At 43.8% G+C, this 25118-nt stretch overlaps 1 pseudogene; it reads left to right on the top strand.

Annotated features, from left to right (window-relative positions):
* Positions 1–10895: 10895 nt before the first annotated feature.
* On the top strand, positions 10896–24152 carry LOC135511404 (nuclear valosin-containing protein-like; annotated as a pseudogene).
* The last annotated feature ends 966 nt before the right edge of the window (positions 24153–25118 follow it).

The raw sequence follows: 25118 nt of genomic DNA, 5'->3' as shown, positions 1-25118 counted from the left end.
TTGGATCATTGTCTTGCTGCATGACCCAGCTGCGCTTCAGCTTCAGCCAGGGGTGCAACTTTGGCTTTAGAAGTGGGGGGGACATCAAAGCCTACCTCGGAGGCGTCCGCATGGTCCTAAAGCACACCATTGCCTCGTACTGTATCACATTCCAATGATAAAACTGCAATTTCAGAATGCCCTCCCCCCCGTCCCCAGTGAAAGTTGCACCCCTGGCTTTAGCTTACAGACAAATGGCTTGACATTCTCCTGTAGAATTCATGGTTCCTCCTATTAAGCCGTCCAGGTCCTGAGGCAGCAACGCATCCCCAAACCATCAAACTACCACCACCATGCTTGACTGTTGGTAAGAGGTTTTTACTGTGGAATGTAGTGTTTGGTTTTCACCAGACATAATAGGACCCATCTCATCCAAAAAGTTGATTCAAGTTTGCCAAGAAGCACCTGGATAATCGATAATCATCAAGACCCTTGGAAGAATGTTCATTGGTCCCATTATGCCTGGCTTACTATCTCATAACGCGTAGTCAGTTTTTTTTTTTTTGGGGGGGGGGGGGGGGGGACAGTACCTCAGAATCAGAATCACCTTTTTTCACCAAGTACATTTACACATACTCAGAATTGTACTTGGTCATATGGCTGCTAGTGATAGACAGCATTTAGAGGCAGAATACAGAGTTTAAACAAAGGTTACATACATTATATACAACTAGGTAGAGTGAGCATAGCGCTGTAAGAGAATCAGCGGATATACAAATGTACAGTGGGTATACAGTTGCTATACATTGAATGTAAAAATTTACAGTATCAGTATGAATATATTTAAATGCAGAGAAATGAACAGAGTGCAATGCAGTATAGTGCAGTTATTTTGTGTACAGTTCAGAGATGGCTTGATGCGGTGTGCAGCATAAAGTTCCTAGTCCTTTAGTCTCTATGGGCCAGATAGCCAGTTGGTGAGGGCCACAGCCTCTGGGAAGAAACTTTTCAGGTGGCGGGAGGTTTTGGTAATGAGTGACCTGAACCGCTTGCCAGAGGTGAATTTTTGGAGGAGGGGTTTTGGAGGAGGGATCAGCGATAATCTTTCCTGCGCACTTCCTTGCCCTGGAGTCGTGCAGGACTATGATGGAGGCTGGTGGCAGCCCTCTCTGCAGACCGGACAATGCATTGCAGTTTGCCCTTGCAGCGGGAAGACCCAAACCAGATGGTGATGGAGGACGTGAGGATGGACTTAGCAATTGATGCGTAAAACCGGATCAGAATTGACTGGGAGATTGAGTTTTTTCAGCTGCAAAAAAAAAGGCTGGTGTGCCTTTTTGGTGACTGTTGTGAAGTTGACCTCCCACTTCAGGTTGTGGGAGATGATGGTCCTCGGGAATTTGAATGATTCAGCAGTGTTAACAGCTGAGTTATCAATCTCGAGGTGGAAATATTTGTCTGTGTTAACCTGGAACTCAATAACCTGAGTTCCAGGTTATTGCGACTGCACCAGGCCACTAGCTGGTCAACCTCTCCACGGTACATGGCCCGACCAGAGTGGTGTCATCTGCAAACTTGAGTAGTTTGACAGATGCATTGTTGGAGGTGCAGTTCAATCTTGGTTTCTCATGGTCTGAGAGTCCAAGCGGGCTGTCACTTGCCTTTTACTGAGGAGTGGCTTCCGTCTGGCCAACTCTACCAGAAATGGCTGATTGGTGGAGGCTGCAGAGATGGTTGTCCTTCTGGAAGGTTCTCCCATCTCTACATCTCTACAAAGGAACTCTGGCGCTCTGTTTGCTGATGTCAACGTTGTGAACAGAGTGCCCCATGATGGCAGTGGGGTTATGGTATGGGCAGGCATAAGCTATGGATAACCAAGACAATTGTATTTTATCAATGGCAATTTGAATGCACAGAAATACTGTAACGAGATCCTGAGGCCCATTTTTCATTTAAGGTATCTGTGACCAACAGATGCATATCTGTATTCCCAGTCATGTGAAATCCATAGATTAGGCCCTAATGCACTTATTTAATTTGACTGATTTTCTCATATGAACTCAGTAAAATCTTAGAATTTGTTGCATGTTGTATTTATATTTTTGTTCAGTATATTTAGCAGTCTTATGGCTTGGGGGTAGAAGCTGTTCATGAGCCTTTTGGTCCCAGACTTAGCACTCCAGTACTCTTTGCCATGTGGTAGCAGAGAGGTACCCTCTGTAGTGCCTTGCAGTCGGATGCCAAGCAGTTGCCATACCAAGCGGTGATGTAGCCAATCAGGATGCTCTCAGTGGTGCAGTTGTATAATATCCTTTTGAGGATCTGAGGGCCCATGCCAAATCTTTTCAGCTTCCTGAGGGGGAAGAGGCATTGTCGAGCCCTCTTCATGATTGTGTTGTGTTTGGACATGATCGGTCCTTAGCGATGTGGACATCGAGGAATTTAAAGCACTCAACCCGTTCCACTACAGCCTCATTGATGTGAATGGGGGCGTGTTCAGCCCTCATTTTCCTGTAGTCAAGAATAACCTCCTTTTTCTTGCCCACGTTGTGGGAGAGGTTGTTGTCCTGGCATAACACTGCCAGGTCTTTGACCTCCTCCCTATAGACGGTCTCATCGTCATTGGTGATCAGAGTTGTCATCAGCAAACTTGATGATGGTGTTGGAGTTGTGCGCAGCCATACAGTCGTTGGTGAACAGGGAGTACAGGAGGGACCTCCCCTCACCACCATGGGGCGGCCCCTCAGGAAGTCCAGGATCCAGTCGCAGTAGGATGTGTTTAGTCCCAGGGTCCTTAGCATAGTGATAAGCTTCATGGACACTATGGTGTTGAATGCTGAGCTGTAGTCAATGAACAGCATTCTCACATAGGTGTTCCTTTTGTCCAGGTAGGAAAGGGCAGTGTGGAGTGCGATTGTGATTGCATCATCTGTGCATCTGTTGGGGCGGTATGCAAATTGGAGTGGGTCTAGGGTATCCGGGAGGATGCTGGTGATGTGAGCCATGACCAGCCTTTCAAAGCACTTCACGGCTACCAAAGTGAGTGCTATGGAGCGGTAATCATTTAGACAGGTTACCTTCGCTTCCTTGGTCACCGGAACTATGGTGGTCTGCTTGAAACATGTAGGTATTACAGACTCAGTCAGGGAGAGGTTGAAAATGTCAGTGAAGATACTTGCCAGTTGGTTGCGCATGCTTTGAGTACACATCCTGGTAATCCATCTGGCCCTGCGGCTTTGTGAAAGTTGACCTGATTAAAGGTCTTGCTCACATCGGCCACTGAGGGCGTTATCACACAGTCATCCAGAACAGTTGGTGCTCTCGTGCATGCTTCAGTGTTGCTTGCCTCGAAGCGAGCATAAAAGGCATTTAGCTCGTCTGGTAGGCTCGCGTCACTGAGCAGCTCGGGTTTCCCTTTATAGTCCGTAATAGTTTGAGCCCTGCCACATTCGACGAGCGTCAGAGCTGGTGTAGTAGGATTCAGTCTTAATCCTATAATGACACTTTGCTTGTTTGATGGTTTGTCCGAGGGCATAGTGGGATTTCTTATAAGTATAACTCCTTGAAATTGGCATCTCAAGCCTTTAGCTCGATGCGGATGTTGCCTGTAATCCATGGCTTCTGGTTGGGATATGTACGTACGGTTACTGTGGGGATGACATTGTCGATGCACTTATTGATGAAGCCGATGACTGAGGTGGTGTACTCCTCAATGCCATTGGATGAATCCAGGAACATATTCCAGTCTGTGCTAGCAAAACAGTCCTATAGCGTAGCATCTGTGTCATCTGACCACTTTCATATTGAGCGAGTCCCTGGTACTTCCTGCTTTAGTTTTTGCTTGTAAGCAGGAACCTGGAGGATATAATTATGGTCAGATTTTCCAAATGGAGGGTGGTGGAGAGCTTGTATGCATCTATGTGTGTGGAGTAAAGGTGGGCTAGAGTTTTATTATCTCTGGTTGCACATGTGACATGCTGGTGAACATTTGGTAAAACTAATTTCCAGCATCGGTCTGTGGTGGTAAATAGACAGCTACGAATAATATAGATAGTGTGGTCTACAGCTTATCATAAGGTACTCTACCTCAGGTGAGCAATACCTAGAGACTTCTTTAATATTAGACATTGTGTACCAGCTGTTATTGACAAAAAGACACACACCCCCACCCCTCGTCTTACCAGGCGTAGCTTCTCTGTTCTGCCGGTACATGGAAAATCCCGCCAGCTCTATATTATCCGTGTCGTCGTTCAGCCACGACTCGGTGAAACATAAGATATTACAGTCCTTAATGCCCCATTTGTAGGGTAATCATAGGTCATCAATGTTATTTTCCAATGATTGCATGTTAGCAAGTAGGACGGATGGCAGTGGAAGTTTACTTACTCGCCTACAGATTCTTGGAAGGCAGCCCGATCTGCGTCCTCTTTTCCTCTGTCTTTTCTTTACGCAAATGACAGGGATTTGGGCCTGTTCCCGGGAGAGCAGTATATCCTTGTCTTTGGACTCGTTAAAGGAAAAAAGGGGATCTGGAAAGATACAAATGTAAAAAGCATGTCAAAATTTATAAGTGAGAATTGTCAGAACAATCTGAGATACCAAAAATATTTTCCACCTACGCTGACGTGGAATCGCCCCCCTAGTTCACAACCTCATTCAATTGTAGCTGCTTGCAATGGACAGGAATCTAAATAGCTTGTACTTGTATATCAGTGAGAACTTGACGGCTGGTGAAGAATTCCTCAGATGCCTTGCAGCCAATAAGCCAGTCCCTGACTTCCTCAAAGTACTCAACCTGTCGGACGCAGGGAAGGCAGTCAAGGCACCAAGTGTACCAGAAGACCGGAGCTGTGAGAGGCAAAGTCTCTGGAAAAAATCTCGTAGTCCAGCAAAGGAAAGCAGGAGCAAGAGCAGAGCAAAGAGCAAGGTGAGAAGCAAGAGCCGTCCGCGCAGCAGAAGTCGTCCCCGAGGAAAAAGCCAGGCAAGAAGCAAAAGCAGACCACAGAGTGTGGAAAGAGCCAGGTCAGAAGCAAAAGCAAGGCTCGTAGTAGCAGCCGAAGCCGAGGGAAAAGTCAGACAAGGAGCAAAAGCAGAGCAAGGAGTAGGAGTCGCAGCCGTGGAAAGAGTCAGGGCTGAGTGGAACATCACCCAGACCACGGGGAAAAAAGGAGCCCCAGTCGGAGCTGTAGCGGCAGCAGCATCAGTAGTCACGCCTCCGCTTACAATGACCTGATCCAGTGCCTCAAACTGGAGGACAGTATGCCTTCCATCAAGAATGCCATTCTCACAATCCAGGTATAGTATGAGAACGACGTGTCATCATGGGGTATGGTAAGTTGATGAATGTTCTACAGATCTTGTGAGATCCATTTTGCTGCAAAACTATCAATTATATATGCAGTGAAGAAGGCAAGGCAATCTAACAAATGTAAAATAAATTATCACAATAAAACTCATTGTCTTTTCTATTTCACACGAATGCTGCCATCAATCCAAGGTTTCTGGTTAGGGAATGTTTTAATCGTTGCTATGGGAACGACATCTTCAACGCACGTTCTAATGAACTCGCACACCGAATCAGCGTATTCGTCAATGTTGTTATTTGACGCAATACGAAACATGTCCCAGTCCACGTGATGGAAGCAGTCTTGGAGTGTGGAGTCAGCTTGGTCGGACCAGCGTTGGACAGACCTCAGCGTGGGAGCTTCTTTTTTTAGCTTTTGTCTGTAGGCAGGTATCAGCAAAATGGAGTCGTGGTCAGCTTTTCCGAAAGGGGGGCGGGGCAGGGCCTTATATGCGTCGCGGAAGTTAGAGTAACAGTGATCCAAGGTTTTTCCACCCCTGGTTGCGCAATCGATATGCTGATAAAATTTAGGGAATCTTGTTTTCAGATTAGCCTTGTTAAAATCCCCAACAACGATGAATGCAGCCTCCGGATAAATGGTTTCCAGTTTGCAAAGAGTTAAATAAAGTTCGTTCAGAGCCATCGATGTGTCTGCTTGGGGGGGGGGGTATATACGGCTGTGATTATAATCGAAGAGGATTCTCTTGGTAGGTAATGCGGTCTACATTTGATTGTGAGGAATTCTAAATCAGGTGAACAGAAGTATTTGAGTTCCTGTATGTTTCTTTCATCGCACCATGCCTCGTTAGCCATAAGGCATACACCCCCACCCCTCTTCTTACCAGAAAGGTGTTTGTTTCTGTCGGCGCGATGCGTGGAGAAACCCGGTGGCTGCACCGCATCGGATAGCGTCTCTCCAGTGAGCCATGTTTCCGTGAAGCACAGAACGTTACAGTCTCTGATGTCCTTCTGGAATGCTACCCTTGCTCGGATTTCATCAACCTTGTTGTCAAGAGACTGGACATTGGCAAGAAGAATGCTAGGAAGTGGGGCACGATGTGCCCGTCTCCGTAGTCTGACCAGAAGACCGCTCCGTTTCCCTCTTTTTCGGAGTCGTTTTTTGGGGTCTCTGCATGCGATCCATTCCGTTGTCCTGTTTGTAAGGCAGAACACAGGATCCGCGTCGCGAAAAACATATTCTTGGTCGTACTGATGGTGAGTTGACGCTGATCTTATATACAGTAGTTCTTCTCGGCTGTATGTAATGAAACCTAAGATGACCTGGGGTACTAATGTAAGAAATAACACGTAAAAAAACAAAAAACTGCATAGTTTCCTAGGAAGGCGAAGCGAGGCGGCCATCTCTGTCGGCGCCGGAAGTTGCTACTTGTTGCTATTTGTTCCATGGGCCAACAACTTCAGCAGAGAAATCCAGAGAAGCAGTATTCCAGGTTGGCCAGAAGACAGGAATTTCTTCAAAGTTCCGGAGGTGTCTAATCCAGTCAGTGGACAGGAAGTTTCACAGATGAGACAGCAGGAAACTGACAGCAATCTCCTCCCCCACGAGAGAGTGGGCTGTGATTTCTTCTGGCTGCAGGACACTAGGGAGGTCTCGCCTGTTCAGAAACCGGAGGAGGTTGAGGATGAGGAGGACTTTCTTTATGGGAATGAGGATAACCAGGAAAAACAACACCCTGCCACCCTGCCTTTTGCACAGTCCACAACCATTACCCAGCAAAGCTATGCAGAGGTCTCACCGGCAGGCCCTCCTTACAATCAAAGCATGCCTCTGTTCGGGAACCATAGTGAAATCCAGGACTTCAAGTTGCCTCTTCCACTGGTCCAGTTCGGTGTGAGGCCTGAATCGAGGGTACAGTCTGTCCCTGCTCCTGATGTGAAACCTGCCCCCACTGTGAAGGAGTGTGAGAAGATCAAGACCATGCTGAAAACCATTGGGCTGAATCTGGGCACAGCGGAGATCAGTAAGTTGATGATCAAGCTGCAGCAGCAGACGGATGGGAAGATGCCAGAGCAGAAGCAGGAGGAGAAACTGGCGTTACCAGCACCAATGCTGCCTCTTCCTCTTGTAGCTGGGGAATCACAGGAGCCCAGACTGGCCTCGCCAGCACTTGGAACAGCACCAATACGACAAGCACTGGAGTCTTTATAGTCCACTATTAAAGGTGAGAGCAGTCTATATACACAACACATTCACACTTACAGGAAACATGTGAATCTATATTATTTACCTGACTAATTGCATTTCACTTGCTTTCTTAGCAACAAGGGAGAAAAGTGCCGAGAGTGATCCACATGATAGCAACCATTCCCAGAGGATTTCAGGCAAACAAAAGGTAATTCAGATTCTTCAAAGTAGCGACCCTTTGGCTTGATGACAGCTTTGCACACTCTTGGCATTCTCTCAACCAGTTTCATGAGGAATGCTTTTCCAACAGTCTTGAAGGAGTTCCCACATATGCTGAGCACTTGTTGGCTGCTTTTCCTTCACTCTGCTGTCCAACTCATCCCAAACCATCTCAATTAGGTTGAGGTTGGTGATTGTGGAGACCAGGTCATCTGATGCAGCGCTCCATCACTCTCCTTGGTCAATTGCCCTTACACAGCCTGGAGGTGAGTTTTGAGTCCTTGTCTTGTTGAAAAACAAATGATAGTCCCACTAAGCGCAAATGAGATGGGATGGCGTATCACTGCAGAATGCTGTGGTAACCAAGCTGGATAAGTGTGCCTTGAATTCAAAATAAATCAACCGACAGTGTCACCAGGAAAGCACCAGTACACCGCCTCCTCCATGCTTCACAGTGCGAGCCACACATGCAGAGATATTCCCTTCACCTAATCTGCATCTCACAGACACAGCAGTTGGAACCAAAAATCTCAAATTTGGACACATCAGACCAAAGGACAGATTTCCACCGGTCTAATGTCCATTGCTCGTGTTTCTTGGCCCAAGCAAGTCTCCTCTTCTTATTGGTGTCCTTTAGTAGTGGTTTCTTTGCAGCAATTCGACCATGAATGCCTGATTCACGCAGTCTCCTCTGAACAGTTGTTGAGATGTCTGTTACTTGAACTCTGTGAAGCATTTATTTGGGCTGCAATCTGAGGTGCAGTTAACTCTAATGAAGTTATCCTCTGCATCAGAGGTAACTCTGGGCCGTCCTTTCCTGTGGTGGTCATCATGAGAGCCAGTTTCATCATAGTGCTTGAGAGTTTTTGCAACTGCATTTGAAGAAACTTTGAAAGTTCTTGAAATTTTCCGGATTGACTGAACTTCATGTCTTAAAGCAATGATGGACTGTCATTTCTCTTCTTGCCATTATATGGACTTGGTCTTTTACCAAATAAGGCTATCTTCTGTTTACCACCCCTACCTTGTCACAACACAACTGATTGGCTCAAACGCATTAAGAAAAGAAATTCCACAAATGAACTTTTAACAAGGCACACCTGTTAATTGAAATGCATTCCAGTTGCCTACCTCATGAAGCTGATTGAGAGAATTCCAAGAGTGTGCAAAGCTCCCATCATCACAAAGGGTGTCTACTTTCAAGAATCTGAAATATAAAATATATTTTGATTTGTTTAACACAATTCCATGTGTTATTTCATAGTTTTGATGTACAAATAAAGAAAAGCCCTTAGGTGTGTCCAGATTTTGACTGGTCCTGTATATTGTGTACAGTATGTTGTGATGTGTAAACTGTAAAAAAATGCATTTTAATATTCTGATGAAATGGAACTTTCTAGAGCAAAGATGACCATGCGAGTCAGAGGAGATCGAGACAGGACCAAATTAAAAGGAAAGAGACTCTTGTGAAGGAACTGGAGAAATTGCTAAAGCAGGATGGTACAATATTATTCATTATAGACCCATCTTTTCTGTCTACATAATTTAAGATTTATTTGTTGATTCTATCATTACTTGCTAATAGAATGACTCTTAAATGTCTTTTCACTCCTATATTTTTCAGGGTCTAGCTTTTTAATTCCTGTCATCAGGTTCTACCTTCAGAAGTGTGAAGAGTTCTTTGAAGACATGAACACTGCTGAGAGCCACGCAGCAACCCACCGGTGGAACGAGATTAGCATGCCAAGTACTTTTTTTTAACCTTTATTTAACTAGCAGCTATAAAATATGAAAATAAAATACAGTTGTCAGAAGTCGGAATTTTACATAAAAGTTAGCCAAATACATTTAAACTCAGTTTTTCACAATTCCTGTCATTTAATCCAAGTAAGAATTCCCTGTCTCAGGTCAGTTAGGATCACCACTTTATTTTAAGAATGTGAAATGTCAGCATAATAGTAGAGAGAATGATTTATTTCAGCTTTTATTTCTTTCATCACATTCCCAGTGGGTCAGAAGTTTACATACACTCAATTCGTATTTGGTAGCATTGCCTTTAAATTGTTTAACTTGGGTCAAACGTTTCGGGTAGCCTTCCACAAGCTTCCCAGAATTTTGGCCCATTCCTCCTGACAGAGCTGGTGGAACTGAGTCAGATTTGTAGGCCTCCATGCTCGCGCACACTTTTTCAGTTCTGCCCACAAATTTCCTATAGGATTGAGGTCAGGGCTTTGGCCACTCCAATACCTTGACTTTGTTATCCTTAAGACATTTTGCCACAACTTTGGAAGTATGCCTGGGGTCATTGTCCATTTGGAAGACCCATTTGCGACCAAGCTTTAACTTCCTGACTGATGTCTTGAGATGTTGCTTCAATTTATCCACATCATGTTCCTACCTCATGATGTCATCTATTTTGTGAAGTGCACCAGTCCTTCCTGCAGCAAAGCACCCCCACAACATGATGCTGCCCCCCCCCGCCCCCCGTGCTTCACGGTTCGTATGGTGTTCTTCGGCTTGGAAGCCTCCACCTTTTTCCTCCAAACATAACGATGGTCATTATGCCCAAACCGTTCTAACGGAGGGTCAGTTTTATCAACTTTTCTCCAATACTATAGAGCCATTACCATGTCGATCACTGCTTGAATAGAAACCTAGTTCACACCCCCGATTTTGACGTCAACACAGTCGCTACAGTCCCATTAGTTTTCTTTGTTTCCTCGTTTGAATGTTGCGGCTGCGCACATTTGTACGGAATGGGGTGAGTTTGCATTAGCTAGCTTACGTGTATGTCACGCCATGGTCGAAGTATATTATGTTTGTCTTCATTGATTTGGTCAGGCCAGGGTGTGACATGGGTTATTGTGATGTGTTTTTGTCTTGGGGTTTTGTGGGGTGTCTAACATAGTCTATGGCTGCCTGAGGCGGTTCTCAATCAGAGTCAGGTGATTATCGTTGTCTCTGATTGGGAACCATATTTAGGTAGCCATATTCTTTGAGTGTTTTGTGGGTGATTGTTCCTGTCTCTGTGTTTGTAGTCACCAGATAGGCTGTATAGGTTTTCACGTTCTATTTGTTGTTTTGTATGTCAAGTTATTTAATGTCTCGTTCATTCTTCATTAAAAACATGAGTAACCACCACGCTGCATTTTGGTCCGCTTCTCCTTCTTCAGACGAACGCCGTTACAGTGTAATAACGCTTCACTAATGCAGTTATCAAATGTGGCAGGACACAATGAAGGTGGCTTCGGCAGAGTGGACAACCGACTCAAATCAAAAAGTTGAGCAGGTAAAGCCAATTTTGGACTAGCTATCCACGGTAACAGCTAGCTACAAAATTAACAGTAATAATGGTTTGTTACTGTATTGAATCTGTTCAATTTTGTTTGCTAGTATTTGAGTAACCAGAGCGGACAATATGTTGACATTTCTTCAATGGCAGAAGACCTTCAGAGACTCCACAGGTGAGGTTTATTTGTCATAATTTCCCCCTGTACTCTTTCCACAGCTTTGCCTTTCTGAACACCTTTAGGGTTTATGCACATAAATAAAGGTTAAATAAAATAAATAACTAGGCTTAATATTGTATCCTCAGAATGGACTATGGCAGGCGAAACAAGACTGCATTCAGGATTCAGGTGGAAAAAGGTCAGCAAAAACCTTTTCTTCATACAGATAACCAATCTATTATTTGACTTCGGAAGCCATTTTTGATAGTTAATAATGCCACTGATGATCACAATGTTCTCTTGCCTTTTGGTGAAAGTATGTTAGCCTGTCTCTGAGGGAAAACCAGATGTTATTATTCTCGCTTCCTTTTCCCTTCTAGTCCATGGAGTGATATGCAATGAATCTGGACTGACAGATCTGGAGAACAAGCACTTAGCCAAGAGAGCCAAACACAGTCAGAAGGATGCTGGGTAAGGGTCACGCCATCTGCTCATAACCTTCTTGATTTGTCAATGCACCTGAGTGGTGTGACTAAACTGTTCATATTCTGGTCTTTTACAGTGATGGCAGCAGTAACTTGGATGACACTACTGATAGTGATAGGACCTTCCCGAACAACTGGTACATAATCCTCTACTACCTCTTCCCATAGAATTAATTTGTCAGGTGTACCATCATTAGCTGTTGCTTATTAACTTGTAATATAATAAATGGCAAAGAGCTTCAGGATGATATGCTAATAGACTAAACTTGTTTTTCCTTCTGATTATCCCTTGCCTGACCAGCCCATCAACCTCATGAATAGCTCCCTAATGTCCCTGTACAAGAAGGGTAACCCAGAGAGTGGGACTTCTCCCAAGAGGGAACAGTCTGCATCAGAAAGCCCTGCCCAGGCTCAGTCCACCCCTCATAGTTGTGGCACCAAGGTGTCTGCAGGGGGGTGGTTCAAAAACAAGGGCAGAGGCCCGGAGCAGGACAGCATCCTCATTGACCTGTGCAAAGAGGAGGCAGCCAGTCCTGCAGGAAATGTATGTCTTACAGCTTCCTATGCTGTCTTTCATCAGTTGTGGATTGCTACATGTCTCTTTGTCTTACAATTTGCTATAACAATTTGAATGCTTCTATTGACTTCACCAGAAACAGACAAATGTCTCAATGCTCGAGCCTGAGAAGAAATTTAAAAAAGGCCAATTTGAAAAAAATCGAAACATCAGAAAGAGGGAGTTTCAAAGCGAAATGATGGTGACAGAGGCCAGTATCATTAACAAGAAAAGTAAAGGCTGCTTCCCACCTTACTTTGCTGATGTTTAAGAAGTCTAACATTGTAGTCAGTCAAGGATACAAACAATATACAGCAAACAGTTGAACATGTCAAGACATTTTACATTATCACTTGAAGTCAGAATGGTGTGTGTTTTATAAACTATAAGTTGTCCTATGATTGTTCTAGCGATGACAAAATCCATTGAGCTACAGTATTCTACATTAAAGTTTGAAGATGTTGGCGGCAATGAAAACACATTGGCGGTACACTTGTTACATTGACATCTTTCTTTTAGTATTTTGTTTGCTTAGCTGTGGAAGCTCATTTAGATGTATCCAGGGTTGTGTTTTGACGCAGTAGAGATGATACCTGAACTTGTCCAATAAGAATGCTCGTATTCATTTCCCATTTCAAAGCATTTTGCTACATTGTATTCTACTGAACATGATGACCCAGGCGCAGAACCATAATGGCTTGTAGATTGAATTCCTGTCTGGCTCTTTGTAACTGTAGGAGGTGTGCAAGCTGCTGATCCATATGTGTCACCCAGAGGTGTACCAGCAGCTGGGGGTTGTCCCTCCACGGGAGTTTCTGCTCCATGGCCCCCCTGGCTGTGGAAAGACCCTCCTGGCCCAGCCTGTGGCTGCTGTGATTCTGGATCAAGGTTATTTCAGATGTTTCACCTAGTTGGCTCGGGGATTTGAACCAGCAACCTTTCAGTTACTGGCCCAACGCTCCTATCCGCTTGGCTACCTGCCATTATCATAGTTATTTTTTATTTCTGTTAAATTTGGGATTTTTACTTACAGTTTTGTTTGTTCGTTTTCAGACCTGGTTTGCTAGTTTTTATTTAGTTTAAGTTGTATAAAAATATTTCGTTTTTATATTATTTAGTGTTAGGGATAGAAAGCAGGCATGGGAGGCTAGGCTAGTCATTTGTGTTGAATCATTTTTGGGGGATGTCACTTCGCAACTGGTTGGCAGTAATACAAGGTGACGGGTCAGGTTATAGGCTTGATTTTATCATTTTAAACCCATCTCAATGTGACGTGGATTTTAAAGGAATAGTCTGTGAGAGAGAGACTGATGTAAAAAAAAAACATGGTGGAAGTGAAACGGGACCTGTGTTGCTAACCGTGTAGCTTCTTTCCCTGTCACCATACCGGGCTCAAACCTGTGGTCTTCTGCTCGTAGACACACGCGACCGTCCTACTTGACAACATACCAACCGTTTGAGCTATCGAAAAATATCGTAATGCAATCGCTCATCGGCGACATTTCAAGCTAGCTGTGGAGTGCGCCTACGGTACATTCACTCCTTTTAAACTCACTACACAGCGAGCGACCCCAGCCGTTGAGCTGAGCCAAACAGCCAATTTGGGTCATGGCACCAGTGAAATAAATGGACGTCAGTGTGCTGCAACTCAGTTATTTATTTTAATCATATTATTATCTATCCTGATACCTAGTCAATTTACCCTGCCTTCGTGTACATATCTACCTCAAATACCTACCTCGTACCCCTGCACATGGTGCAGGTGCTGGTACTCGTAGCTGCATTGTGTATTTTATTTTATTCCTCTTGTTACTATTTTAAACTCTGCATTGTTGGGAAGGGCTCGTAAGCAAGCATTTTACGGTAAAGTCTACAACAGCTGTATTAGACTCATATGACAATTTGATAATCTTGACAATGTACCAACCGTTTGAGCTATCGAAAAAGACCTAATCGATAGCTCCATCGGCAACATTACAAGCTCGCTGTAGCGTGAGTTTATGGTACATTCTTAATTCTGTTACAGAGCAAAACTCTTTCTCCCATGTTTACACCAATCCACTGCTTTTTAACTTTAGTAGAAAAGGCAGAATCTAGTAGGCAACCTACAGACCTTTTTTGTCTTTCTGTCATCTATTGATCGCTCGTAATAGGGATGCACAAGCTCGGCCTATTTGAAACATTGCCATCTCCCAGCCATATTTTACCTGCCAGATTCAATAACTAGACAATCTTCAAAAAGCTTAGGTTTTTGGCTGAAGTTTAGAAAAAATCTAATTGAACATAATTCATGATGGATTTTAGTTAGTTTTGTAGTCAAGTGTAATAGTTTTAGTTTTTCAAACGGGTTTGTTCACTATTTTGTTTTAATTATTTTTTTTGTTTACTATAATAACCTTGGTCTGCATGTTGATTTAATTTTATTCTCACTACTGTGCAAAACCTGTTTTTTGGTAGCACTTTTACACATTTCCTGGAAAAATCTGCAAATAATATAGTGGTTTCTAGGTGACTTATTAATTTCCCTCTGCGTTACCAGGAAATGGAGTTGCCCTTGCTGAAGGTGTCTGCGCCAGAGCTGGTGTCTGAGGTGTCAGGGGAGTCTGAGCAGAAGCCGAGAGAGCTGTTTGAGCAGGCTGTGGTAAGTGTCACTCCTAAGTAGGGCTGACACCATTTAGTCGATTGTTTGGTGGATAGGCTTTTGGTCGAGCAGTCGCAAATATACAGTGCATCCGGAAAGTATTCAGACTCCTTGACTTTTTCAAAATGCATTACAGCCTTATTTTAAAATGGATTACATTTAATTTTTCCTATCAGTCTACACACAATACCACATAATGACAAAGCAAAAACAGGTTTAGACATTTTTGCAAATGTATATTAAAAATATATATATTTTACATAAGTATTCAGACCCTTTACTCAGTACTTTGTTGAAGCACCTCTGGTAGCAATTACAGCCTTGACTCTTCTCGGGTATAATGCTCCAAGCTTGGCACACCTGTATTTGGGGAGTTTCTCCCATTCTTCTCTGCAGATCCTCTCAAGCTCTGTCAGGTTGGATGGAGATCGTCACTGCACAGCTATTTTCAAGTCTCCAGAGATGTTAGATCGGGTTCAAGTCTGGGCTCTGGCTGGGCATCTCAAGGACATCGAGACTTGTCACGAAACCACTCCTGCCTTGTCCTGTTGGAAGGGGACCAGTCACCCCAGTCTGAGGTCCTGAGCGCTCTGGAGCATGTTTTCATCAAGGTTCTCTCTGTACATCATCTCTCCATTCATCATTCCCTTGATCCATTCAGGCTAAAGAGTTCAATATTGGTTTCATCAGACCAGAGAATCTTGTTTCTCATGGTCTGAGAGTCTTTCTGTGCCTTTGGCAAACTCCAAGCAGGCTGTCATATGTCTTTTACTGGGGAGTGGCTTCTGTCTGGCCACTAGTGTAAAGGCTTGATTGGTGGAGTGCTGCTGAAATGGTTGTCCTTCTGGAAGGTTCTCCCATCTACACAGAGGAACTCTGGAGCTCTGTCAGAATGACCATCGGGTTCTTGGTCACCTCCCTGACCAAGGCCCTTTCCCCCCGATTGCGCAGCTTAGCTGGGAGGCCAGCTCTAGGAAGAGTTTGGTGGTTCCAAACTTCTTCCATTTTAAGAATGGCGGAGGCCATTGTGTTCTTGGGGACCTTCAATGCTGCAGTTTTTTGTTACCATTCCCCAGATCTGTGCCTCGACACAATCCTGTCTCAGTGCTCTACGGACAATTCCTTCAACCTCATGGCTTGGTTTTTGCTCTGACATGCGTTGTCAACTGTGAGACCTTATATATAGACAGATGTGTGCCTTTCCAAATCATGTCCAATCAATTGAATTTACCACAAGTGGACTCAAAGTTGTAGAAACATCTCAAGGATTATTAATGGAAACATAATGCACCTGAGCTCAATTTCGAGTCTCAAAGTTCCAACTCTCGGAACCAAGATGTTTTGTAGTTGTTGGGGAAAGCCCTACTCCTGAGTCCTTACTGTCAGGCTGCTCCCCAGGTTGTTTTTAAATTTCATTTTACAGCTAACTGTGGCTTTTTTTTAAGGACAGCTTGCTCAAACTAACAATTCTGGTCCTTTTACCCTTGCAGACCAGCGCCCCCTGCATCCTGTTCATTGATGAGATTGATGCCATCACTCCTAAGAGAGGTGGCATCCAAGGGCACGGAGAGATGGATTGTTTCTCAACTGCTCACTTGCATGGATGGTGAGAGATGCTAGTGGAATACATTTGTTGATTTCATAATTTCATTTTGTTGATAGGAATATCTCCATTTTTAGTACTTATGATAAAAATATCAATATGACATATTTTGTTGGCAGGATTGGGAGAGGATCAATTCACGTTCTCTGGTACTTTTGGTTGACGTTTATCGTCCCTTCACTCATCGATATGTTCCTCCAGACCTGAACTGTTTAGCTGTCACAGCCCAGGTGATGGTTATTGGTGCCACCAATCGGCCAGGCTCTCTGGACCCAGCACTGTGCCGGGCTGGCCGCTTTGACAAAGAAATCTGTCTGGGGATACCTGACGAAGCAGCTCGTCTCAGGTGAGGGGGCTTGTCTCCTATAATAATATTGGTGTTGACAAGAATGTGTTTGCTAGCTCTGGTGTTGCAACTGTAAGTCACCCGCCATGTGTTGATTCCTGCTCTCAGAATTCTGAAGACCCTTTGTCGGAAGCTGAAGCACCCTGAGGACTTTGACTACCGGCAGCTGGCCCGTCTGACCCCTGGGTATGTGGGAGCTGAACTCATGGCGCTGTGCCACAAGGCCGCCATGAGCGCCGTCGACAGGGTCCTGCTGGAGATGCCGGACAAGAACCAGGGGCTGGTCCCCAAGGCGGAGGGGAGAGGAGAGTCAGAAGGGCCTCAGGGCGCATGGCCTCTCCAACAGGGCCCAGAGGTCCAGTAGGGAGCAGGTGATGAGAGCTGTCAGGCTTTAGCAGACACAGAAAGCCAGGAGATGACAGACCTAAGCAACGTACCACAGAGAGATGAGCAGCAGCCTCTGGCCACAGAGACAATCTTCAGGGTGATAAATTTGACTCCATAAGCGTAGACAAGTTGTGTTTTTCACCAGGGCAGAATGCTGTACATAGTATGGGATCCACTATTCCCTCTGACCATTAAGGTGGGATGTTCACCAGATTCAGTGGTGTGAAAATGTTCAACTTCTGTCTTTACCACCAGGGGGAGCTGTGTCACCTGCTGTCTCTGCTGAAGAGCAGTGAATCTCTGTCTGAGTAACAGATGGCTGGCCTGTGCATCCTCAAGTCAGACTTCCAGGGCTCACTGGCCAGCGTGCAGCCCTCTGCCAAGAGTGAAGGCTTCGCCACGGTGCCAGACGTCACATGGAAGGATGTGGGGGCCCTGCATGACATCAGCGAAGAGCTCACCATGGCCCTCCTGATATCGCCTCGATAGGCCTGAAACAAAATATCTAATATGTTGGGCTCAGTGTTAGCCACTGCGCACCAACATATTAAGATTTGGACTTAATTTGAGCCAGGAGTTTTACTGGTCAGGTCACATGGTCAGGAAAAACTCCTTGCCTCCTCCTTAAAGTATAATTGACCAGTTCCTTTGCTGTTGTAGCATCTAAGTTTGGTCAAGTTCAATATTAATCTCTATCGTGGTTAGCTCTTTAAGAAACATTAAACCATCTAATCTAAAAGCATAACACCATACAGCAATTGTCCCCACCCTAGAAGGTATTGTCATCAGAACAAAGGAAATATACCTGTTCTGAGCATGTCATTTAGATCAATAGGGATTGACAGTGGGAACTTAACCATATATAATTGGCTTCCTCACCAACAACATGGTAGTTTGACTCAACTGCTATGATTTGAATAAGTAGCAACACAAGGAACCATATGTTCTCTTTGGGTTAATTTAAAAACCGCATGATGTCAGTCAATTGACACGGTCAATAGCAGTGATCACAGAGTTAATGGCACATTGTAAATGGGGCCTGGACGATACCATTATCTATATATTTTTTCCATGGCAAAAATTAAAACAAGAAGCTGTCCGAACTCATTGGTTCTTTATAAACCTGCTGTATGTAAAGTATTGTGTGCTACAGCTTGGAAAATACATTTGACTCTGGATGACAACATAATCGTGTTTGTTTCTAACATTAGGGCTGTTTTCCTAAAGAAGTTAGTGTTTTGTCAGTGTTTTGTCTGCTTGCTACAATACTAACGAGTATAGTGATACTAGTATCATCTCGTCCCTAATTGTAAATGTTATACATACATTAAAATTGTATGACAAACCTTTTAACTCTATCTAGCTCTAAACACCAGATTCAGACTGGCTTGTGGTAGGGTGTATTTCAAATTTTATTTGTCACATGCGGAGACTACAACAGGTGTGGTAGACCTTACAGTGAAATGCTTACTTACAAACCCTTAACCAACAATGTAGTTTTAAGATAAATAAGTGTTAAAGTATTTACTAAAATAAACTGAAGTAAAAAATAAGAAAAATAACAAATAATTAAGTAGCAACAATAAAATAACAGCAGCGAGGCTATATACAGGGTGTACTGGTGCGAGGGCACAGGTTAGTCAAGGTAATTGAGATAATGTGTACATGTAAGTAGAGGTAAAGTGACTACGCATGGATAATAAACAGAGTAGCAGCAGAGTAAAAATGGGGGTGGGGGGGGGACAAAGCAAATAGTCCTGGTAGCATGCCAGCATTCATTCAATGTTGTTGACATCAGAAGGAATGCTGTGGTAGTGTGCTGTTTAGATGAATAAGGGCAGTGTGTGTGTGTAACTTTGTGTGTGTCCATAGGCCCTGTGCGTTCTCCTGTGCAGTTCAAAGCTCAGTGCTCCTGCAGGGGTGTTGCTAGCTGGGCCTCCAGGCTGTGGAAAGACCCTGCTGGCCAAGGTACCATTTGCCAGCTGCTAAAATAAGTGGAATGTTGAAGGCTTGTTTTAAGTAATTAATCATTTAAAACAGTATACCATTTTCTCTTATTTCAGGCTGTTGCCAATGCGTCTGGACTTAACTTCATCTCTGTCAAGGGGCCAGAGTTGCTGAACATGGTGAGACGTCCAGCTATATAGTGCCTCGACGTCACTCTTTTCCCTGTGACCCTTTGCCCTGTCCAGTAATATTGCCTCTGTGTTGGTAGATCTGCTGAAATGTATATTTGTAACTGAAGTGCCCCACTGAAATCAATAGCATCGCCGTAGCTCTCGAAAGCGTTCTCACAGAGAGCAGGCTTAATTGATCCAACAGCCTTTTTCTTAACCTTTATTTAACCTTTATTTAACTAGGCAAGTCGGTTAAGAACAAATTCTTATTTTCAATGACGGCCTAGGAACAGTAAGTTAAGTGCCTGTTCAGAGGCAGAACGACAGATTTGTACCTTGCAAGTTCAAACCCCCGAGCTGACAACCTTCCGGTTACTAGTCCAACGCTCTAACCACTAGGCTACCCTGCCGCCCCAAAAAAGGTATTGTGCATTATTTACATGGAGAGGGCTCCCGTTACCTGTAGTCACAGACATCAATAACCTTAATTGGCATTACATCAGATACCTTTCACACTGGGAGGTAAGATTCCTAACTCATGCCCACTGACTTTATATAATGTGAAGTAAAACACAAAGGATCCTGGGGACCTGAATTATTATCTTTGCATTATGTAGCTAAGACATTTTTGTGTCTCTTTTATTCAAGCTGTGTGTTTCGACCTGAGTTAGACATCGTTGTGTCTCTTGTCCATCCGTAGGTCGGAGAGAGCGAGCGATGAGATTGACTCACTGTGCCCCTGCCGCTCCGGGCATGCGGTGAGAGGGGCCAATAATCCGCAATCTGATGGTCACCATCGTGTGAATGGAGGTGGATGAGAATAGTATTGTTGACATGTGGGTGATGGTGTCCTCAGTCTGGAGCCAGTGTCCGTGTGGTCAACCAGCTGCTTACTGAGATGGACGGACTGGAGGCCAGGCGGCAGGTCTTCATCATGTCGGCTACCAACAGACCAGGAGGACATCTGGCATAATTTCACTCCATCACTAACATGGATATTCACAAATATTATTATTCAGTGTTTTGGGGTATGATTATATTGACACATGTACAGTTTTGTATACTTGTATGAAGCTACAATCAAAATCATTGAAGTTATTCACCATTATTGACGCTGTCCCTGTAGATATTATTGACCCTGCTGTGCTGAGACCAGGCCTCCCACCTCCGTCAGACCGACACGCCATCTTACTCACCATCACCAGGGTAACGTGGAATGCCATGGATGGAAGCTCACGATGTAAATGGTCCATGAGCCTCTCACAATGTTTATTGCTGGGAGAAGGGTTGTTTCGTGATTACTGTGTCTGTCATAGGGGGGAAGCAAACCTCATCTGGAGCAGGAACGTGAGTCTGGAAGAAATTGCCCGTGACGTGCACAGTGACTGCTTCGCGTGAGTGTCCCAGAGAAGGAAGGAGGGAGCAAAATGCATCTAAACCTGTCTGCTCCACCGGGAGAAATAAAACCCACTCCCTTAGAACACCATGATGATTTTGTTACAGATGTTCACGCCGCCTTCCTCAACACAGTGGCTATAATAACACAGTGGATATGATGTGTTTGAGTGTGTGTCTGTGTTCCATGCAGTGGGGCAGACCTGTCTGCGTTGGTGAGGGAAGCCTCTGTCAATGCTCTGAGAGCCTACCTCCTGACTCAACCCAACCCATCTTACACAGGTAATACTGGCCTAAAGACATCTAGGTCCTCTCTGCCTCTTTACTCTTTTATTTTTTTTATGGAACACTGCAAACTTGGTTTACTGCTCACATGCATTTCCCCATGTCTGCCATTTAAAAAGCTGGATTTCTGTTTACAATGCTTTCTAAGGCAAGATAAGTACCGTAGCCAAGGTCATATCAATTGTACAGTATCCTCCACCAGGGATTTGCGCTATTAGCCTCAAGGTCACCAGTCCACTTCCTCTCCGTCTGAGTCTGTACTTATTAACCCCTCAGGTCATAGCTACTCCAACGGCCCTGTGGCCGACATCAAGGTCAGCGAGCAGAACTTTGAGGACGCCTTCAAGAAAGTACGGCCGTCTGTGTCTAAAAAGGTGAGATGCATTGGGACATGGACATATGAATGACTGCACAGACATGCAAGGGGAAGAAAAGGCACAGCAGCCATTTTGGGAGGGGGTGTGGATGACCACACACCCTACCAGTCAAATCTCCTGCACTGTCATCATTTATCCAGTGAGTGACTCGCCTCGAATCCAAATCGATTAGACAAGTAGTTATGTCCCCAGTGAGTGTGTTTCTGGTAATGGCTTGTTGAGTTGCCTCGGTCATCCTTAGGATCAGCATTCCTAAATGTGGTCATTAACAATGGAGGGGGTCAGCACATTATTCCCACACAGCCTCAGGGGGTTTGTGGACTCTAGGGAACTAACTGTTCCGTAATTACTATTGCCATCCCTATTTGAATACAGATGTACATCTTTATGTTTTGCCCTATTTTCTCCCCAATTTCGTGGTTTCTAATTGGTAGTCTTGTCTCATTGCTGCAACTCTCATACGGACACGGGAGAAGCGGCATACTCCGAAACACAACTCAACCGAGCTGCACTGCCCACTTAACCCGGAAGCCAGCCGCACCAATGTGTCGGAGGAAACACCGTACGCCTGGCAACCGTACACCTGACAGCGTGCCCTGCACCCAGCCTGCCACAGGGTGGGTAGCCTAGTGGTTAGAGCGTTGGACTAGGAACCGCATGGTTGCAAGTTCAAACCCCCAAGCGGTACAAGATACAAACCTGTCGTTCTGCCCCTGAACAGGCAGTTAACCCACTGTTCCTAGGCCGTCATTGAAAATAAGAATTAGTTCTTAACTGACTTGCCTATTTAAAAAAATAAATAAAAATAAACAGTGTGCAATAGGACAAGGACATCCCTGCCGGCCAAACCCTCCACTAACCAAGACGATGTTGGGTCAATTGTGCGCTGCCCCATGGGTCTCTGGGTCATGGAATGTCAGAAGGTGAATTCACCAATTTGTAAGTCGCTCTGGATAAGAGCGTCTGCTAAATGACTTAAATGTAAATGTAAATGTGACAGAGCCTGGACTTGAACCCAGAATCTAGTGGCACAGCTAGCACTGCCTTAGACCACTGCGCCACTCGGGAGGCTCATACAGATGTAAATTAAGCCCAAAGAAAACATGGTCTAGCCTGTGGTCATACAATTAATTTGTGTTCTTTTTATTTACACGCTGTGTTTTAGCCGAGAGGAAAAGGCGTAGCAAGAGGGACAACTGGGAGCTCTCCAGCAGGTGGTGTTTTTTTTCTTCATTTTTGTTGAATGGAGGTCAATGAGTGTAGAAGAAAATATTTATAAAAATATTTGATCGAATATAAGTGTCGCAATGATTAGGTTGTTACAAGTGTACTGATATAAGTAGGTCAAATGGCATCCCAGCGACATCAAGAAATAAAGGGTTTTTATCGGAGTTCCACCTGGTTACCAGAGTTATAAACACCGCCTATTTTTAAAATGTATATTTTTTAAATGTCATTTTTAACCAAACATTAACCACACTGCTACCCGTATGCTTAACATTAAATTAAAACCAAAAAGCATTTAAAATTATGATAATTAATTTCTGTCTGTGGAAACTAATGGAAACCGTTGTGCCTGTTGTTCAAAAGCGAACCTACCGCTCATTGGCTAGAATCGTCCCCCCTGATCTTGCCTCCTTCCATTTTTGAATACATTTATTTTCATTTTTAGAGTGGCCACTAGAGTATCTGGTCAATATAATGGATACTCCGTGGTTTTAGGGACCACCCGCTGTAGACGCGGCTTTCTTTTTCCCAAAGCAGTTAAGCCAAAACCACTCCCCGTTATTCAGAGGGGCGTTCTACAACCCTTTGAGCACTCTGCAAGTACGGAAGTGAATATCACGTAGCTCGAAATTTGTCACTGATTAATAACATTTGCCCTTGTATTTCAAGTTTACTGAGCTAGCCGTTAACGCGCAAAGACAGATTCTATGGCTGTGGCATAGCGTATTCGACTGAATGATGAGCTAATCCATATTTGAGAAATTATGAATAATAAGCATTTGCTTTTACCTGATAATAGACTACTAATGATAATAAAACAACATCAAATGCCGAGCTAGTAACGTTAAGTAGCCTAGGTTAATTTAGCTGACCTTCAGTTGAGGGAATTATCTTGACATTTTTACAACTCATTGAAACTCTGAATATAAATACATCTGCAAATGTTACCAAACATGATGATGATAATAGGCCTGCATTACGGTATGCGGCTAATTGTTAAATGACACTTTCCATCCTTATCTTGGAAGGTCACTGTCTCTGCACTGATCGCATGTGAGTGAGACAACGCTAGTTAGCCAATGGGAGCATAGTAGAATAAGGGGGAGAGAGAATAACAGGGCGTGGTTTTGGCTTAACTGCGTTGGGGGGGAGAGAGAAAATCATAAGGAATTTTAATGATTTAAACAAATGCACTTTATTGTCCCCTCTCTATAGGACCAGCATATGTATGAGCAGCTAAAGGAATCTCTTATGAGGATTTGACCAGAGTCCTTCAGAATGGAGGATATCAATGCCAAGGACCAACTGTTTCCACACCTTGACATTTTGACTATATTAACTTTTTGGAGGATTGCTGTTTTTTCTAATCCAAACCATGTTTTATAACACATTTTATGAAAGAGTAAACCTTATGAATTATGTAAAAAAAGTGTGTGTGTGTTGACAAGTTCAAACAGGTGCCATTAATACAGGTAATGAGTGGACAGAGGAGCCTCTTAAAGAAGAAGTTACAGATCTGTGAGAGCCAGAAATTTTGCTTGTTTGTAGGTGACCAAATACTTATTTTCCACCACAATTTGCAAATAAATTCATTAAAAATCCTACAATGTGATTTTCTGGATTTTTTTTTCTCATTTTGTCTGTCATAGTGGAAGTGTACCTATGATGAAAATTACAGGCCTCTCTCATCTTTTTTAAGTGGGAGAACTTGCACAATTGGTGGCTGACTAAATACTTTTTTTGCCCCATTGTATACCCAAGATCCCCCACAATCTTACATCTGTAAACTGATCTTCCATGAGACAATTACCTCTCTCCTTTTACACCCAGGCTGACAGTAAATGACTCATACTAGGGACAATGTAAGGTCTTGAATCAGGTCAACACCTGCAAGGCTGCGGGGCCCAATGGTATTCCAGGGTGCATTCTCAGAGCATGCGGAGAACAGTTGACAGGCATATTCAGTCATTTTCAACCTCTCCTTGTCCCCGTCTGTAATTCCCTCACGTTTTACGATGACCACCACCATTCCGGTTCCCAAGAACTCTTAAGGCTTCATGCTACAATGACTAATACCATGTAGCACTCACATCTGTAATCATCACATTTTATTGGTCACATACATGGTTAGCAAATGTTATTGTGAGTGTAGCGAAATGCTTGTGCTTCTAGTTCTGACAGTGAAGCAATATCTAACAAGTAATCTAACAATTCCACAATAACTACCTAATACACACATCTAAGTAAAGGAATGGAATAAGAAAATATAAAAATATGGATGAGCAATGACCGAGTGGCATAGGCAAGATGCAATAGATGGTATGAAATACAATAAATACATATGAGATGAGTAATGCAACATATTATTATTATTATTATTATTATTATTATTATTATTATTATTATATGTAAACATTATTAAAGTGCCATTATTAAAGTGACTAGTGATCCATTTATTAAAGTGGCCAATGATTTCAAGTCTGTATGTAGGCAGCAGCCTCTCTGTGTTAGTGATGGCTGTTAAACAGTCTCATGGCCTTGAGATAGAAGCTGTTTTTCAGT

This window comes from Oncorhynchus masou, chromosome 24, assembly GCF_036934945.1.
Source record: "Oncorhynchus masou masou isolate Uvic2021 chromosome 24, UVic_Omas_1.1, whole genome shotgun sequence".
NCBI lineage: Eukaryota > Metazoa > Chordata > Actinopteri > Salmoniformes > Salmonidae > Oncorhynchus > Oncorhynchus masou.
This window is presented reverse-complemented; position numbering and strand designations above follow the sequence as displayed.